An 8870-nucleotide genomic window follows, 5' to 3' on the forward strand; every position below is an offset into this window, starting at 1 on the left:
TTCTATTGAGATGGCACAATTGTCTGGATGACTGATGGTCATCGATATGAAGCCAGAATTGAAGAATGGGCTACGATCAATGGTGCTCCAAAGTCACGAGCAGAGGACTTGGATGTGTATTTAGAACCTAAAAAGAATCAAAAGTCCATGGCCAATATGTACAAGCCAGTGCCCAATGACTACCTGCCATCTCACAAGCTTGGGTGTGTCTATTTCTTGCAAGGTGGAATAACCACTACCAACACTATCTTTAGGCATACCCTGATGCCCAAATCAGGTGATGACAAAATGATTAGAGACTATTCCATCAATATGCTGCTTCATTTAGACACCCACACCCGCTTCAAAGTCATGTATTTGATTGTTGAGGCTGTCAGGAGAACTTCTGCAGATCAGAAGAGATCTTGCAGATATGCACCATACATTCAAATGATCATCAATGCCAAGATTGGCAAGCATGCATATTAGCTTGATCGTCCTCATTTCCCACTTCAGCCATAGTTCGAGGATAATGAAGTTGTGATGGATGAAACTCATCCAAGCTCAGCTATAGCTAGAGAGGCTTCAGAGGCAGCACCTCTAGAGGCTGCTAGGAATGCTCTAGCTCCACCACGCCAACTAAAAACTAGAGATGAACACATGTCATTCTTGGTCACCACCATCCGAGGGATGGAGAAGAATATTTCTGAGATTTTGGTAAACCATAAGTGCCTAGAGAGGATCGTGGAAACAAAGTTCCATGACCTCGATGTGAAGGTTACGGAGTTGACCGTGGAGCAGCTTCAGCATGAAGTTGACTTAGTGCAGATTCCATGCTCAGATGATGAAGATGAAGTTGACGACGATGATGATGATGATGATTCACCTCTTCGTACTATCACACGATTCTCGATGCAGACTAGGTGAGCAGCTGTGCCAGTACCAGAAGATAGACCGTCTTCATCAGCTCAAGCTTCAGCTCGTGCTCCACCACCACCAGTGTCTACACCTCGAGCTCCTGCTCGAGCGACATCAGCCGAAGCCTTCGTCCATGCTCTCTTATGTACTCCAACATCTGCTATCAGAGAAGATCGTGCCCAAAGAGACGGTTAGATTAGATCTTCGGACTTTTTGGTTACTTGTTGCTAAAGGGTGAGAAGTGTATAGATTAATAGGGCTTCGAGAGAGGGATAACTTTTGACTTTATTTGCTCTCGTTTTACTTTGAAAACTTTATTTGGTCTTTTGGATCACATTATCAGTTTAGATGTGTGTTTCATCATACTCTTTGATTGTTTGATGCTACCATGTTATTACCTTTGAAGCTATCTACATCACGATCATTCACTTGTTTGTTTGGTGATATGCGCATTGATATTCATTCTTATCATTTATGCGCACCACCAAGTTGTATGTGACATGGAAGAGTAACCCATGATCCTAACCGATTATGCATTTGCATCCAAACGCAAATTTAAAATAATGCACAAATTTAGGGGGAGCTCTTGCTTTTCACATACCCCTCAAAGTGTTGATACTAATCATTGATTATATCTTTTGTGGAAGCTTTGATCTATATGTTGTCATCAATTAACAAAAAGGGGGATATTGAAAGCACAATTGATCCCTAAGGTGGTTTTGGTAGTTAATCACAACATATGCATCATTGGACTAATGAGTTTATTCAATTATATTTCAGAAAAGTTCAAAGATGCCGAGGCTATAGGATTGTGTGGAGATACCCCTTTGATGCAGAGAAGGAATAGAATTGGCTAAAACTTCAAGCAAGAAGAGTCTTCATTTTTCGCTTTGTGAGAACTCACATTTGAGTCCATAGGAAAGCAAATACTATTAAAAGGGGATGAGATATTACGATGAATTGGTTGCTTAAGTGCTTAGAGGTAGCCACCAAAAATAACCACCCACTTTCCCAAAAAATATATCTGTCCCAAGCCAAATATGGAAAATCGGTACCGATTTTACACTTAGACACATGCTATGCCAATCCCACCATTGCGGTACAACCAACATTCCTATGAGTGCCACCGAGATTGGGCGACCAACTTTCGGTTAAGCTAATTTCATGTTTTGGAAATTACGAGTTTGAAGTTGGTCTCACCGAGTTTGAAAATCCAGTCTAGGTCATTGTATCAGTACCACCGAGATTCATATATCGGTCTCACCGAGAATTCAAAGTTGCCATATTTAGTGCACTCAGTACCACCGTGATTAACATTTCGGTTTCACCGAGTTTTCCAATAATGGTGTAACAGTGGGATTTTGGGAGATGCCTATATATACCCCTCCACCTACCTCTCATTTGCAGAGGAAGCACTCAGAATACACTTACACTTGCCAGATCCATTTTTCCAAGAGAGAACCACATACTCATGTGTTGAGATCAAGAGATTCCACTCCAACCATTTGAACCTTGATTTCTAGCCTCCCCAAGTTGCTTTATACAAGATCAATCTCTCCTACCCCTGCCAAATCTCAGAGAGAGTGATCGAGTTTTGAGGAGACTATCTTTAGAAGCACAAGAGCAAGGAGTTCATCATTCTACCACATATATTACCTTTTGGAGCATGGTGCCTCCTAGATTGGTTAGGTATCGCTTGGGAGCCTCCTACTTCGTGTTATGGAGTTGAACCAAGATGTTTGTAAGGGAAAGGAGATCACCTACTTCGTGAAGATCTAAAGTGAGTGAGGCTAGTCTTGTGTGGACGGAAGACGTGGTGGAATAGTCAAGCTTGCTTCTTCGTGGACCCCTTCTGGGTGGATCCCTCCATGGACTCTCACACCTGTTACCCTTTGTGGGTTGAAGTCTCCACTAACATGGACGTACGATAGCGCCACCTATTGGAGCCACGACAAAAATCGTCATGTCAACCTTTGCGTTTGATCTCCCTACCTTACCCTCTATTTACACTTGCATGTTTACTTTTCGCTGCAATACTCTTAGATATGCATGTGTAGGGTGTACTTGACTAGTCATAGTTGCTAAAACTGTCCCACACTAAAAATTGGAGAAATGCTAAGTTTTTATCTTTCTAAGTGGTCTAATCACCCCCCCCTCTAGACATACTTTCGTTCCTAAAGAAACTCACCTTTCCCGCCACAGTAATGGATGGCTTTGGTGAACGGGTCTAACCGGTATTCTAGCACATAGACTGCACATTTGGTTTTGACGAGTTAGTCATACTAGTTAGTAATGAAACAAACATTAGATGCAAGATTTGGCTAATATGAATAAGAAACTTACCACGAGGAGCTCGTACATGGCCGAGTGAGCCGCCTCATTATGTGCAATCTCCTCTTGCAACTACGAGCTTCGTGACCCGTTCTTCTCTGCTGCCACCCGGTCCCTCTCCTGCAGAAGCGCATGGGTTGTCACTCTCTCTGAATAGCAGCCTGCAACACCACTCCTCGTTAGCATTGTAGTCATCGATGGTTACACATACATTGTTATGGAGGAAAGTTATTTGAGTCCATATAACTAACCTCAATGGCGAGATCGACTCGTTGTGGATGAGTCCTTATCTCACGACAGGAGATCGTTTGGCGCGCCTTGATCTACGGGAGAATGAGAGGACAACGTATCATCCCATCTCCAATGGTTATCGATCCATGGGGCCTCCCGCCACCAAATATGATCACCAGCTTCGGATCCAAAGGTTGATGGCTGGGGTTAAAGTCCTCCCTTTTCCTCATCTTCCCCTCCACGTTGTACCTCATGAGCTTGTGGTGGGAGGAGATGTTGGTGAACTTTTGTGGATTAATGAGGTCTGACTCAGAGAATGCCTTGGCCTTCTTATACGAGGCAATATGGGCCATGGCATAGAGTTCCTACACCTGTGGTGCATCCGTTTTATTATGATGTGCCTAAAAGAAAGGAACAAAGTATTAGTAAAGGGCTCAGGCTAGCATGAAGAACGAGTTGCATGAATCATGAAGCAAAGCACATACTGAGTTCCACCCGAACTGAAATAAGTTGGCGCTGCCTTGATGGTGTGGTACACCAACCATTTGGGCACGTCGGTCCTTCGCATTGTCGTGGACGGCTCACCATTGGCCCGTGCACCACTCATCCACCAACGCCTCCCAACAATCCATCTTATCCGCACACCATCTCCGGGGCACCTATAAGTTAGTAAAGAGAAATATGATCGCTACGCCTACGAATCAAATCAAGGAAACTAAGTACAAGGCCTTAAGAATAGGTAATTACCTTCACGTAGTGCTCCTTCCTCATAAACGTTTGGGGGCACGACGACTTGTCCTTCTTAATTTGACGCGTAGCATAGTAGTCTCGAACAGCCTGCGGCCGAGCCTCGTGGCGTAAGTTCTATAATAGGAGCTTGCACTCGGTATCGATAACCTTGGCCTCCTCCTCCTCGTATCCCTCGTGACACCTGTAGAAGGTGTGTAATCAAACGAGACAACACTGATTAGTACAATAACTAGATATTGTTAATTTCAGATTGTGTAAAGGAGAAATTACCCAAAAGCTGTTGATCACCATCTCGGCCGCCGTGTGTCACAAGACACCATCGATCATATCCTACAGCGGGGCTGGGGCAACCTTGTAGTGCTCCCAACTCAGTCCTAGTTGAGGAAGCTGACCCTCACCGACCAACGTGACAAACCCCGGGAAATTTAGCCGGCAAAGCACACCAAGGACAGTGTTCGGCTTTCGGACTCCACGTTAGTGATGCCAACCCCTGTAGTATGACAAGGTCAACACATTAGATATTTGAAGAAAGGTTAATGCAAAAGGTACAAAAAGAGTAAATGAAGTTACTTCTCCCCATCAGGCCTAATCATTGGCCTCTGATCCCGGGTCACCGGCACGGGCAGGAGCCGTGTACCACCATGCTGGTACACGGGGAACCCCTCAACAACCTCGCCATCACTATCAGTAGACTCGTCCCTGCCACCATCAGCATGGCCACTCAAACCCTCCGTTAGACCCGGCCAGGTACCCCATATGGACGTCTCCTCAGACATAGGCCTGGATCCGGAGTCTCGTAGTTCAAAGCCTTTGGGACCGGAGTCCCATGGGACGTAGCCCCTAGGACCGAGGTCTCATGGGCCGAAGGCCCATCGACCCGAGGCCCGTGGTTCAGAGTCCCCGTAGCCTCCACCTCACATGGGTCCACCCTAGCATTCGTGTGCTTGGGTGAATGAGCTGGGGGTGGTGGTGAGGAAGGCGTAGCAGTCCGCCTACCTTTCCTGCGGCCACGTTCTGTACCTCTCTGCTTCTTCCCTCCCCAACCTCCTCTCCCGGTGGGCAAAGACACCGATGAAGAAGTGGCTGCCGGTGTCCCCACACTGTCTACCAATGCTCTCCGGAGAGACTGAGGTGGAATGGAAGTAGGCCTCCCACGGGGTGCCGACGAAGAAGTACCCGCAGAGCGCTCTGGACCCACGCCCACCATCTTTCAACACCTACCATGACAAATATTAAATAAAATTAGTACAACATGAGAAAATTAAATACGTGTCAAGAATAATAATATGCACATAATTTAAGTTCATGTGCATACAAACTAATAATAGTCTAGATCATCTATATATTTTCTGAGATCAATAAATGCATCATCATCATCACTATCACGCGTGTCGTCATGAATGACGTGATCATCAGGTTCATCGACATCAACATGTAGAAGGCCTTTGTGTAATCGGTCAAGCATTGATAGGTCATCCGCAGTAGTAACCTCTTCTAGTTCCGGCTATGCTTATTTGGGCTTAGGGGTGAAGTTGGATTCACTATAGCTGTCTACTTCCATGTTCTGGGGTGAAGTAGAGCGGTTCTTGAAACATTTCTTGGAAAGACTTGTGTCTTGGAAGAATTCTCCTTCATATGTGTCTGGGTTAATGTGAGGTTCATAATACTCTTCATTGGGCGGAGGTCGTCTAGCATGTGGTGGCGCTTAATAAACAACATCCCAACCATTCAGATTCTTATCTATTTGGCAGGCCCATGGTAGATAGAAAACTTGTGTCGTCTGTTGAGCTGTAATATAGACATCGAGAACATCTAAATGGGTGCTTTGTTTGATTTTTACTAGACCTATATGTTCATGAGTCCTTCTAGTCTCCTTCGTCTAGAACCAATTACATTGAAGACTACGACGTTCGGTGGGTTTTAACCATAGAACTGAAGTTCATAAATTGCTTCAACTCTTCCATAATACTTCATACCTCCTTCGCCGATAGCAGAGACACTACAATTTGTAGATTTTCGATCGGCCATAGATAGCTCTTTGCCAAAGGTACGAAAGCGATACCCGTTGATGTTGTATTTCTGAAATGAACGGACCTTATAGTCAAAACCATTAATGGCTTGTTTCAATTCGCCATCCATAGACTTTGAATTAGCCTACAAGTTTAATATGAAAGGATTGTTACACTAGCCACAAATTGGACCAAGAAAAACTGTCCATTAATGATAATTACCATTTGTTTGAACCAAGATATGAAACCGGGATAGCCGCCTCCATACTTTGGGAGAAGCTCATACTCTATCTCAGAATTTGGCAATGTATCCGAGAATTTGGCGATGTATCTGAGAAACCGGGATAGCCGCCTCCATGTTTGTACCTTTTGGATCACCGCTCTATCCGAGAATTTGGCGATGTATCGATTGTATCAACTATCCGGGAATAAAAGCAGTTCAAAGGAATTAGAAGTTGCGGAAAAATATAACGAGAACTTACTCGATGTAGGACCGCACTTCTGTTAGGTTGTTGAAGATATACAATGAAATGGTTCGCCATTCTTGAACATCCAACGCTATTGGTTTTGAAGCACCGGCTGGTGCGAGCTTCCCTCTGAATAGGATGAGGTTGGATCCACCTTTTTAGGGTTTCTAGCATTGAATCGAGGCTTCGGATTATAAAAATGACGATTTCTGTCTTTGTAGTGTGCTATCACGAAGTTTGCCACCTCCTCAGTAATGAATGCCTCGGCCATCGATGCTTCAATTCCATGTTTATTTTTACATTTTGCCCAAAGCGTCTTCTGGATCCTCTCAGTTGCAAAGCACCAACGATTTTGCACGCCCACCAATCTTGCCCCAGTCAGGAGATGTAAAATCAAATGCTGCATTGGATTAAAGAATCCCGGTGGAAAGATCTTCTCTAACTTGCAGAGAAACTCTGACGCCAACTCCTCCATGTCATTTACCACGCCAGACGATGGTTCTTTCGCATAAATAACAAAGAAGAAATAGCCAAGCTCTGCGAGTACTAGCCATTCATCCTCAGGAATAAAGCCACGCAACATCATCGGCATTACCCGCTGAAACCATATGTTCCAATCATGACTCTTGAGACCACATATTTTCAATTTTTCAAGACTTGCTCCCCTCTTTAGATTCACCGCATACCCATCATGGAACATCAACAACATTTTGACCCACAAGATAATTTCCCTCATAGCTCCCCCTTTTAGATTGAATCAGGCCTTTGGCTTCGAGTAGTTCTCCTTTCCTTTCGATTGTCGCATGTTTTGTAATGGTCTATCACATTGAGTTTGATGATGACTGTAGCCTTTGGATTATCCTTAGACTTCCCCTCTATGCTGAACAATGTACAAAAAATGGCCTCTCTAATATTCTTTTCAGTGTGCATCATGTCGATGTTGTGTGGAAGAAGGTGGTCTTTGAAGTAAGGCAGATCCCACAAGCATGTCTTGTGAGTCCACACGTGTTCCGAATTATACCCCTTGAAATACCGTGGACGCTCCGGAGCAGGCTCAAGAGCGTTTAACAGATCCAGGATCTGTTGGCCTATCAACGAAAGTGGTGTCGAGTTTTTGACAACTGTACCCTTGATAAAGTTCTTCTTATCTTTTCTTACCTCATGGCGAGGATCCAGGAAGTGTCTATGCAAGCCGAAGCAAGAATACTTCTGACTCGCCTGCAACCAATGAAACTGAAGAGCTGTCTTGCATGTGGGGTAGAGGAACCTTCCACGCAAACGCCAGCCAGCGAATAGAGTATACGTCGGCAAGTCATGCATCGAGTACATGTACGAGACATGCATTTTGAAGTTTTCTTTTCTAGCGGTGACGTATGTGTTCAACCCATTATCCCAATCTTCTTGCAATTCATCCTTAAGCAGCTGCATGTACACATTGATATTCTTTCCCGGATAGTTGGGTCCTGGAATTATCAACGTGGGGAATATGTTGTTTCTTTGCATAATCTGCCCCGGGGGGAGATTGAGTGGCATGACAAATATATGCCAAGTACTGTATTTGGTCGCCGTCGTACCAAAGGGATTGAACCCATCCGTGGCGATGCAGACTCGAGGATGCCTTGGATTTTCCGCTTTATCCAGATGCAATGCTTCAAAGTGCTTCCATGCAAAATCATCTGATGTGCATACCAAAATCTTATTCTCATCTGCATCTAGTTCGGTTCTTTTGACCAATTTGTGCCATGTCATGTGTGTGGCCATCTCTTCGACCATGAAAATAGGTTGAAGTCTTGGTATATCTGACATATACCGAAGAACATTAATTGGGATTTTGGTCTGCCTCTTCTGACCCATACCATTGTCTACCACAACATATATCGAAGACTTGCAAACGAGACAATAGTTCAACCTCGCGTACTCAAGCCTAAATAAGGCACATCCTTTCTCACATGCATCTATCTTCTCATAGGGCATCTTAAGTACACAGAGTATTTTGTCCGACTGGTATAGGTTTGCATGCATGACATGGCCTTTGGGTAGAAAGCATCCAAATAATGTTATCATCGCGTCGTAGCATTCCCTTCCCAAGTTGAATTGAGACTTTAGAGCCATTAATTGTGCGATGGCATCCAACTGACAAAGCTGAGTGTGCTCATGGATAGGATGTTTTGAAGACTCCAACATT

At 44.4% G+C, this 8870-nt stretch overlaps 1 pseudogene; it reads right to left on the reverse strand.

Moving 5' to 3' along the window:
• Positions 1-4775: 4775 nt before the first annotated feature.
• Positions 4776-8870, reverse strand: part of LOC123405425 — a 7903-nt pseudogene continuing 3808 nt past the window's right edge.

Source organism: Hordeum vulgare, chromosome 6H (assembly GCF_904849725.1).
Source record: "Hordeum vulgare subsp. vulgare chromosome 6H, MorexV3_pseudomolecules_assembly, whole genome shotgun sequence".
NCBI classification, from domain to species: Eukaryota; Viridiplantae; Streptophyta; class Magnoliopsida; order Poales; family Poaceae; genus Hordeum; species Hordeum vulgare.